Source organism: Rutidosis leptorrhynchoides, chromosome 10 (genome assembly GCF_046630445.1).
Source record: "Rutidosis leptorrhynchoides isolate AG116_Rl617_1_P2 chromosome 10, CSIRO_AGI_Rlap_v1, whole genome shotgun sequence".
Classification (NCBI taxonomy): Eukaryota; Viridiplantae; Streptophyta; class Magnoliopsida; order Asterales; family Asteraceae; genus Rutidosis; species Rutidosis leptorrhynchoides.
In genome coordinates this window covers 230,100,584-230,112,401 of record NC_092342.1, presented here as the reverse complement: position 1 = coordinate 230,112,401, position 11,818 = coordinate 230,100,584, and positions in this window count along the sequence as shown.

The window sequence follows — 11,818 nt, the reverse complement described above, 5'->3', positions numbered from 1 at the left end:
TCACCCTCCTCAAACTCTAAAGGTTTTCTCCTAACATCTGCATAGCTCTTTTGTCGACTCCGGGCTATTTTCAATCGTTGCTGAATTTGAATGATTTTATCGGTGGTTTCTTGGATAATTTCTGGACCTGTAATATATTTATCCCCCACATCACTCCAACGGGTCTCCTACCATAAAGTGCCTCGAATGATGCCGCCTCAATACTAGAATGATAGTTGTTGTTGTAGGAAAACTCAGCTAACGGTAGATGTCGATCCCAACTGCTTCCAAAATCAATAACACATGCTCGTAGCATGTCTTCGAGTGTCTGAATCGTCCTTTCACTCTGCCCATCAGTTTGTGGATGATAGGCATTACTTAAATCTAGACGAGTTCCCAACGCTTCGTGTAATACCTGCCAGAATCTAGAAGTAAATCTGCTATCATGATCAGAGATAATAGAGATTGGTATACCATGTCTAGAAACAACTTCTTTCAGGTATAATCGTGCTAATTTCTATATACCATCCTCTTCTTTTATTGGCAGAAAGTGTGTTGACTTAGTAAGACGATCGACTATTACCCAAATTATATCATAACCACCTGCGATTCTTGGTAGCTTAGCAATGAAATCCATGGTAATGTTTTCCTATTTCCATTCTGGGATTTCAGGTTGTTAGAGTAGACCCGATGGTTTCTGATGCTCAGCTTTGACTTTAGAACAAGTCAAACATGCCCCTACATATGTGGCTATATCGGCCTTCATTCCTGGCCACCAAAAGTTTCTCTTGAGGTCTTGGTACATTTTTCTGCTCCGGGATGTATTGAATATCTGGTTTTATGTGCTTCATCTAAAACCACTTTCCTCAAATCCCCATTCTTTGGTATCCAAATTCTTTCAGCCAAATACCTGGTTCCGTCTTCCCGAATATTAAGCTGTTTTTCTAATCCTTTGGGTATTTCCCTTCCAAAAATGCCTTCCTTCGAAACCTCCTGTTGTGCCTCTTTTATTCGAGTAGTAAGATTAGTATGAATAATCATGTTCATAGCTTTTACTCAAATAGGTTCTCTTTCCTTTCGACTCAAGGAATCGGCTACCACATTTGCTTTCTCCGGGTGGTAACGAATTTCACAATCATAATCATTTAGCAGCTCAACCCACCTATGTTGCCTCATATTTAGTTGCTTTTGATTTAAAATATGCTGGAGACTTTTGTGGTCGGTGTATACGAAAAACTTGACCCCATATAGATAATGTCTCCACATCTTTAATGCAAAAACAACGGCGCCCAATTCCAGATCATGTGTGGTGTAGTTTTGTTCATGAATTTTGAGTTGTCGAGAAGCATATGCAATCACCTTCTTCCGTTGCATAAGAACACACCCAAAACCCATTCTTGATGCATCGCAACTGTGATGACCCGAAAATTTTTGACTTATTTAAACCAATTCTCTATACGATTTATTATTTTAACACGCTAAACAAAGTCTGTTAGATTGAGTCACAAAATTTTAGAACTGTTTCATATATACAATTACCTTTGATTACTCTCGACGATTCATGAACAATTATATGTATGTATATATATATGTACAAGTAAAAACGATTTTCCTACAGTAAAACCCTATTTGCTACAGTAAAAATTACTTTGCTACAGTAAAACACTATTTGCTACAGTGAAACCGTATTTTGCTACAGTGCTACAGTGCTACGAGTTTGCTACAGTGAAACACTATTTGCTACAGTGAAACACTATTTGCTACAGTAAAATACTATTTGCTACAGTGAAACGCTATTTGCTACAGTGAAACACTATTTGATGTCGACGAACTAGCAAACAAAAACAGAAAAGGCGGCCATGCGATCGCATGGCAAAAACACTGAAAACTCATGCGATCGCATGAGCTACAGTAAATCGAAAAGTACTATAAAAGGTCAGTTTTGCTCGACATTTTTTTTTCATTCTTATTCTGTACTTAAAATTTATATTTATAATTTTAATTATAATTTTAAGTTTAATAATAATAAAGTATATTCGAGGGTATTTTTAATTCGGGTTTCAAACCGTTTTAAAATAAGGAAATATTGGGTATTGTTCGGGGTATTGTTCTTGAATCCAAGGCCAACCATACATTCGTCTACCATCATTACGTCTACGCAATTTGCCTACAATATTGAGTCTCAATATTGAATCGTGAGTTATAGTCTCCCTTTTTAAATACTTTAAATATTTTTGGGCTGAGAATACATGCAATTTATTTTAAACGCAATAAGACACAAGTACATACTAAATTCTACACTGAGTTAAACCAAAAATCCCTTAGCTTTGGTAACTAGTAGCTGCCAGTACATAGGATATGGACTGGTAGACGCGAATAATTGTATATGGATCCATAGGGCTTGACATCCCCGTCCGAGCTAGAGCGCTAGCCTTTTAACGGACGTATGTTATTTGAGTTTAAGACACGTTGGTTTGCGTGTATAAAAACGAATGGGGTAATTATCACTATAGCGTTAAGTTTAGTTACCAAGGTGCTCTGTTACGTAGAATCTATTGATAAACTTCTGATGAAATCTTGTGGTCTATCTTTATATATGTTTATGACTCCAGCAATTAAACCTATAACTCACCAACATTCGTGTTGACTTTTTAGCATGTTTTATTCTCAGGTCCTTAGAATGCTTCCGCTGTGATGTGCTTGTTGTCTGCATGGAGTCTCTCATGCTTTGTACAAAGTTTATTGCATTCAAAATAAAACTGCGTTGTGTAATAAATAATTGGACTGTGAAGTCAACCTGTAAATTAAAGACTTATATATTTTGGGGTTTTGCTTATACCTAAGCACTCACCCACATGTTTATAACTTTCTATGTTTAGAAAGTCACTTATTTTAATGAATGCAATATTTTATCAAAACGTATCATATAGAGGTCAAAACCTCACTGTGGAATCAATGATTAACGTGCTGCGTCAATAGCGATTTTGACGGGTCGTTATAGTTGGTATCCGAGCTTGAGGTCATAGGGAACCAGAAATTACATTAGTGTGTTTAACTGGTAATTGTTATGATGCATTAGTGTGTCTGGACTATGACCATATCTGTTTTTATTGATTTTTGCTTATTATTTGGTCAAAAACATTATATGTGATATATTTATATGCTAACGTAATTGTTGTTTCAATTATGTGATAGATGACTTCCTCTAATCCTATCATTTTGTACGACTCGGAATCGGACACTGAATCTATTCTATCCACAACTGAAAAGGGCGTTCCAATACCTATTAAAGAAGAAATTGTATTAGCCGGGGAATCTCAACTCCCGGTAAACCCAGAGGAGGTTCCAGCTCCACCCAGCTTTAGTTTTCCGGAGCCACAGTATCGTTGGCATGGACCCATGATCCCTGGAGTAAAAGAGGATCGTCCATTTCTAAACAAATATGGACATTGGTCCAGATATACCGCCGACGGGCGGGTTGTGCCGATTACGCCTGGCAGATTTCGGTTCATGACCACCGGTACATATTCTTGCAGTTCGTCATCATATTCTCCTACACATGACTCAGACAGTTCGTCATCAGACGAGATCAGTAAGGAGGATGATTTCGCTAATGAAATAAAAGAGATCACTAAGGAGAAATTCCAACTTGCTATAGATAATAAAAACAACCACAATAATAAAATGTCCTTAATTATTAAAAAAGAACAGGACCATTCGATCCGTAACCACCCTTATTGTATTAAACCTACTGAGGCAACGGGTACCTCAAAACCCCAACTAAAAATAAAATACACTGCCAGAATTTCTGTCGGACCATGTGCACACAAACAATTCGCAGAGAGAACCAAATGGGAAGAAGTTTCTGATAGTTCTGAATAAACGACCTCGCAACCATAAATCTTCCATGCGCTATTTTATTGCTTATGTGTGCTACTCTATCTTGTTATGTAAAATAAGCATATGTAAAATATCAGTATTGTATGGTATTGTATTATTTTGGTTTATTAATAATAAATGCATGGAATGATTATTTGTATTATTACTACTTCTTATTTTTTATTATTATTACATAATAATGTAGTAACTCGCTAAAAATTTTATAGTGGAATATTATTAGGATTTTAGTAGTTAATTCCTTGTACTAGCTATTATGTATGAACTTAACGGGTAGGTAATACCCTAGAAATAATTATAAAATGCTAATAAGAAGAAAAGGATTTTATAATAATTGGTTCATATTATTAATATGCTACGATTAACTATTGACAACTCATTTTACCTATAATATTCTATATGATTAAATTATATCTGTTGTGTTTATTGAAGAAACATGTCTCAAATGTCGGATACTGAGTTTGAGCAACTAGTCGAGAAACGTGTGAATGAAAGAATTGCTGCAACCGAAGCAGCAAAAGCAACAGCCGAAGCAGCAGCCAAAGCAGCAGCCGTAAACACAAACTCACGAAACGAATGCTCATACAAAACTTTTCAAGGATGCAAACCACAGACGTTTAGTGGAACCGAGGGACCAGTCGGTCTAACCCGATGGTTTGAAAAGATGGAGTCCGTTTTCAAAATCAGTAATTGTGCGAACGGAGACAAGTCAAAGTATGCTTCGTGCACATTGCAAGATGGTGCACTTACTTGGTGGAACAATTATGCTAAAGCAGAAGGAATAGATACGGCATATGATATCTCTTGGGAAGAACTGAAAAAGATGCTAATCGAGGAGTACTGTCCTCGAAACGAGATCAGAAAAATGGAATCTGAGTTACGTAATCTGAAGGTTATCGGCGCGAATCTCAATAACTATGAAAAGCGTTTCATGGAACTAGCCTTGTTGTGTCCCGAATTGGTGCCAAACGAGAAACGAAAGATAGAAATGTATATTGACGGTTTATCGATCAATATCAAAGGAAATGTTACATCGTCCAAACTGAATACGATGCAGGAAGCCATGACAATGGCACACCAACTCATGGACCAGATCACAGAGAGTTCGATTAAGGCACCAATTACCGAAGTCAAGACAACTGAAGGAAAGAGGAAATGGGAAGACTATAAGGGCAAAAGTACTCACCTGAAGAAACAAGAAACTTTTAAAGGTAAACAAGATGGGGCAACTGCAAGTCCAAACTATAAGGGACCCCATCCGTTCTGCAAAATATGTTACACACATCATGCAGGTTATTGTCAAGTGGTCTGTGATAAGTGCAACAAGAAAGGACATGTGGCGAAAGATTGTTATGCCACCGTTTCTGAAGTAAAGACAAAACTGACCGATGTCAAGAAATGTTTTGGATGCGGGAAGTCTGGTCACTTTATAAATCAATGCCCTGATAAGGAGAAGAACAAAGAACCCGCACGTGGGAGGGCATTTAATGTTAGTGCCAGTAAAGCACGTGAGGATCCTAATCTTGTCACGGGTACGTTTACCGTTAATAATCAACTAGCTTCTATTATGTTTGATACGGGTGCTGATAGAAGTTATATGTGTAAAGACTTTAGTTTTAAACTAAAATGTGCATCATTACCTCTAGACGATAAATATACTATTGAATTAGCTAATGGTAAACTGATAAAAGCCGATAAAATTTGCCATGGTTGCGAAATGAATCTCGCTGGTGAAACCTTCAAAATCGATTTGATACCCGTAGAATTAGGAAGTTTTGACGTAATCGTTGGCATGGACTGGATGTCCAAAACAAGAGCGGAAGTTGTTTGCGCTGAGAAAGCAATTCGCATCCCTCGTAATGATGATACGTCATTAATGATTTATGGGGAGAAGAGCAACTCAAAGATGAACTTTATCAGCTGTATGAAGGCCCAGAAACTTATAAGAAAAGGTTGTTATGCTATTCTGGCACATGTAAAGAAGATCGATACTGAAGAAAGAAGCATTAATGACATGCCGGTTGTAAGAGAATATCCCGGAGTATTTCCAGAAGAATTACCGGGGCTACCTCCACACAGATGTGTAGAATTCCAGATTGATCTCATACCAGGAGCTGCACCTGTAGCCCGATCTCCATATAGACTTGCACCTTCAGAAATGCAAGAATTACAAGACCAGTTGCAAGAATTATCGGACCGTGGATTTATTCGTCCTAGTTTTTCACCTTGGGGTGCTCCTATTCTGTTCGTCAAGAAGAAGGATGGATCTATGAGAATGTGCATAGATTACCGAGAATTAAACAAATTAACGATCAAGAATCGGTACCCATTACCGAGGATTGATGATTTGTTTGATCAATTGCAAGGATCAAGTGTTTATTCCAAGATTGATCTACGCTCCGGATATCATCAGCTGAGAGTGAAGGAAGAAGATGTTCCTAAAACCGCGTTTAGAACCCGTTACGGTCACTATGAATTTCTAGTCATGCCTTTTGGATTGACTAATGCTCCAGCAGTATTCATGGATCTAATGAATCGCATCTGTAGACCGTATTTAGACAAATTTGTCATTGTTTTTATCGACGACATATTGATTTACTCGAAGAACAAGGAAGAACATGAGCAACACTTAAGACTGGTACTAGAGATACTCAAGAAAGAAGAATTGTACGCAAAATTTTCGAAGTGTGATTTCTGGTTACAAGAAGTACAATTTTTGGGACATGTTGTCAGTAAACATGGAATTAAAGTTGACCCTGCCAAGATCGAAGCCATTAGTAAATGGGAAACACCGAAGACTCCAACACAAATCCGCCAATTCTTAGGTCTTGCTGGTTACTACCGAAGATTCATTCAAGATTTCTCTAGAATCGCCAAACCCTTAACTGCATTGACTCAAAAGGGAAAGAAGTATGATTGGTCCACAGAACAGGAATCCTCATTCCAGTTATTAAAGAAGAAGTTAACGTCTGCACCCATTTTGTCATTACCGGAAGGAAATGATGATTTCGTGATCTATTGTGATGCTTCACGCCAAGGTTTAGGATGTGTATTAATGCAACGCACAAAAGTCATCGCATACGCCTCACGACAACTAAAAATTCATGAAAAGAACTATACGACGCACGATTTGGAACTTGGAGCAGTAGTTTTTGCACTCAAAATATGGAGACACTATCTATATGGCACCAAGTGTACAGTGTACACCGACCATAAGAGTCTTCAGCATATTTTTGATCAAAAACAACTCAATATGAGGCAACGTCGCTGGGTAGAGTTGTTAAACGATTACGATTGTGAAATCCGTTACCACCCCGGAAAGGCTAATGTTGTAGCTGATGCCCTAAGTCGAAAAGAAAGAGTAAAACCTCTTAGGGTCCGAGCTTTGAATATTACAATTCGTACTGATCTCACAAAGCAAATTCAAGCAGCACAGTTAGAGGCTTTAAAAGAAGAAAATGAAAAAGGCGAAATGAGCAGAGGGTTAGAAAAACAGCTTGAAGTAAAAGCCGATGGAACCCTGTATTTTGCTGATAGGATATGGGTACCAAAACATGGTAATCTAAGGCAACTAGTACTAGATGAAGCACACAAAACGAGGTACTCAATTCACCCAGGAAATGGGAAAATGTACCACGATCTCAAGAAGTTTTATTGGTGGCCTAATATGAAGACAGAAATTGCAACTTATGTAAGCAAATGTTTGACGTGTGCAAAGGTCAAAGCTGAGCACCAAAAGCCGTCAGGATTACTGCAACAACCAGAAATTCCGCAGTGGAAATAGGAAAGAATAACTATGGATTTCATTACGAAATTGCCAAGGACTGCAAGTAGTCATGATACTATTTGGGTGATAGTTGATCGTCTAACTAAATCAGCTCACTTTCTACCAATAAAGGAGACAGACAGTATGGAGAAATTAGCACGCCTATATTTGAAGGAAGTAGTTTCCAGGCATGGTGTACCCATCTCTATCATATCTGATCGTGACACCCGATTCACATCACGTTTCTGGCAGTCATTACAAAAAGCATTGGGAACTCGATTAGATATGAGCACCGCTTATCACCCACAGACAGATGGTCAAAGTGAAAGAACAATACAAACATTGGAAGACATGTTACGGGCATGCGTGATTGACTTTGGAACCAGTTGGGATCGACACTTACCGTTGGCAGAATTTTCATACAATAACAGCTATCATACGAGCATCAACGCAGCGCCATTTGAAGCACTTTACGGTAGAAAGTGCAGATCTCCTATATGTTGGAGTGAAGTAGGAGAAAGACAACTTACTGGACCAGAAATTATTCACGAAACCACCGAAAAGATCATTCAAATACAACAGCGATTGAAAACGGCCATGAGTCGCCAAAAGAGTTATGCTGATGTAAGAAGAAAACCGCTAAAATTTCAAGTGGGCGACAAAGTCATGTTGAAAGTGTCACCCTGGAAAGGCGTTGTACGCTTCGGTAAACGAGGAAAGCTAAGTCCTAGGTACGTAGGACCCTTTGAAATCACCGAAAGAATTGGAACAGTTGCTTATCGATTAAAGCTACCGCAAGAACTTAGTAGTGTTCACAACACATTTCACGTGTCAAATTTGAAGAAATGTTTAGCTGAAGAGGATGTCGTAATTCCTCTTGACGAAATACGAATCAATGATAAACTCCATTTTATCGAAGAACCTGTTGAAATCATGGACCGTGAGGTCAAACAATTAAAACAAAGCAAAATACCGATAGTTAGGGTTCGTTGGAACGCAAGACGAGGACCCGAGTTTACTTGGGAACGTGAAGATCAGATGAAGCAAAAGTATCCACATTTGTTCACTGATATCGCTCATGAAACAGGTACTACTCAAAATTTCGGGACGAAATTTTCTTTAAGGGGGAGGTACTGTGATGACCCGGAAATTTTTGACTTATTTAAACCAATTCTCTATACGATTTATTATTTTAACACGCTAAACAAAGTCTGTTAGATTGAGTCTCAAAATTTTAGAACTGTTTCATATATACAATTACCTTTGATTACTCTCGACGATTCATGAACAATTATATGTATGTATATATATATGTACAAGTAAAACCCTATTTGCTACAGTAAAAATTACTTTGCTACAGTAAAACACTATTTGCTACAGTAAAACACTATTTGCTACAGTGAAACCGTATTTTGCTACAGTGCTACGAGTTTGCTACAGTGATTTGCTACAGTGAAACACTATTTGCTACAGTGAAACACTATTTGCTACAGTAAAATACTATTTGCTACAGTGAAACACTATTTGCTACAGTGAAACACTATTTGATGTCGACGAACTAGCAAACAAAAACAGAAAAGGCGGCCATGCGATCGCATGGCAAAAACACTGAAAACTCATGCGATCGCATGAGCTACAGTAAATCGAAAAGTACTATAAAAGGTCAGTTTTGCTCGACATTTTTTTTTCATTCTTATTCTGTACTTAAAATTTATATTTATAATTTTAATTATAATTTTAAGTTTAATAATAATAAAGTATATTCGAGGGTATTTTTAATTCGGGTTTCAAACCGTTTTAAAATAAGGAAATATTGGGTATTGTTCGGGGTATTGTTCTTGAATCCAAGGCCAACCATACATTCGTCTACCATCATTACGTCTACGCAATTTGCCTACAATATTGAGTCTCAATATTGAATCGTGAGTTATAGTCTCCCTTTTTAAATACTTTAAATATTTTTGGGCTGAGAATACATGCAATTTATTTTAAACGCAATAAGACACAAGTACATACTAAATTCTACACTGAGTTAAACCAAAAATCCCTTAGCTTTGGTAACTAGTAGCTGCCAGTACATAGGATATGGACTGGTAGACGCGAATAATTGTATATGGATCCATAGGGCTTGACATCCCCGTCCGAGCTAGAGCGCTAGCCTTTTAACGGACGTATGTTATTTGAGTTTAAGACACGTTGGTTTGCGTGTATTAAAACGAATGGGGTAATTATCACTATAGCGTTAAGTTTAGTTACCAAGGTGCTCTGTTACGTAGAATCTATTGATAAACTTCTGATGAAATCTTGTGGTCTATCTTTATATATGTTTATGACTCGAGCAATTAAACCTATAACTCACCAACATTCGTGTTGACTTTTTAGCATGTTTTATTCTCAGGTCCTTAGAATGCTTCCGCTGTGATGTGCTTGTTGCCTGCATGGAGTCTCTCATGCTTTGTACAAAGTTTATTGCATTCAAAATAAAACTGCGTTGTGTAATAAATAATTGGACTGTGAAGTCAACCTGTAAATTAAAGACTTATGTATTTTGGGGTTTTGCTTATACCTAAGCACTCGCCCACATGTTTATAACTTTCTATGTTTAGAAAGTCACTTATTTTAATGAATGCAATATTTTATCAAAACGTATCATATAGAGGTCAAAACCTCACTGTAAAATCAATGATTAACGTGCTGTTTCAATAGCGATTTTGACGGGTCGTTACAGCAGTATATAACAAAATCTTCCATTCCGTCAGGTAATGATAAAATAGGTGCCGTAGTCAACTTCTTTTTCAACAATTGGAAGGCACCCTCTTGTTCGGAAGTCCATTCCACTACAACAAAAGTGCACTTATAGGACCTTTTTTTCTGGGACCTAGTAAAATAAGGTCGTAAAAGCTACTTAGATAGGACCAGGCGATATTTAGGGTCCTATTATGATATACTCTTTTAGAGTGAGGTCCTAAAGAGCTCTTTTGTGGGACACATTATTTTTTTGTGTCCTATTATCAAATATTTTCATATGACACTTAGAAAGTGGATCCTAATAGAGGAGCTTATAAGATCTTTATTCATTATTGTCTCATTATGTGTTTATGTAATAGGACACTTGTTATGAACGTCATATAAAATATACGTTTAGAGGCCAATTATTTCCGAGAGTCTTATTATATTGTAGCATAACAGGACATTTTGTAATTATGTCCTATAAATGTATGTTATTAGGACGAATGAGTTTTTGGGGTCCCAATTGTCATAATTGTTAATATGATATAATACGACATTTAAATTGTGTATCATATAAAGGGACTTTATAAGACATTTAAATGTGTGTGTCTTATTATTTGGTAAAGTAATAGGACACATGATATGACGGTCATATGAAACTTACTCTTTATAAGACATTTATTTGTGTGAATCGTATTATAGTAGATATAATAGGACACTTTTAGTTTTTGGGATCATGATTATCATATGATTTCATATGACACTTTAGTTGTGAATCATAAAATGGTACTTTATAAGACATTTAACGGTTTAGTATCGCATTATGTGTTCTTTTAATAAGACACTTTATGTAAAAGTCATATGAAATAAATTATCATAGACATTTATTTGTCCTAGTCGTATTATATCATAAACTAATAAGACATGTTATACTTATGTCGTATCACTGTAAATTTTATAGGACACTTTAATTCTTTAATACGACGGATGATTATTTGAGGTCTTAATTATCATATTATTTCATATGACACTTTAATTGGGAATCATTAAATGAAACTTTATAATACATTTGACGATTTCATGTCGCATTATGTGTTAATGTAACAGGACACTTGATATTATGGTCATATGAAATGAACTTTCATAAAATATTTATTTGAGTAGGTCTTATTATAGTGGGACATATTAGGACATTTACTACTTAAGTCGAATCATATCATATTAAGTTTTATAGAAGACTTCAACTTTTTAATATGACACGATGAGATTTTTGAATATATATATATATATATATATATATATATATATATATATATATATATATATATATATATATATATATATATATATAAAAGTTCTATTAAATTCTAAAATGATGATGTCATAAATAAACATTTCTAAGTATAAAAATAATTCAAAATAAAAAAAAAAATTTTAAAACATCTT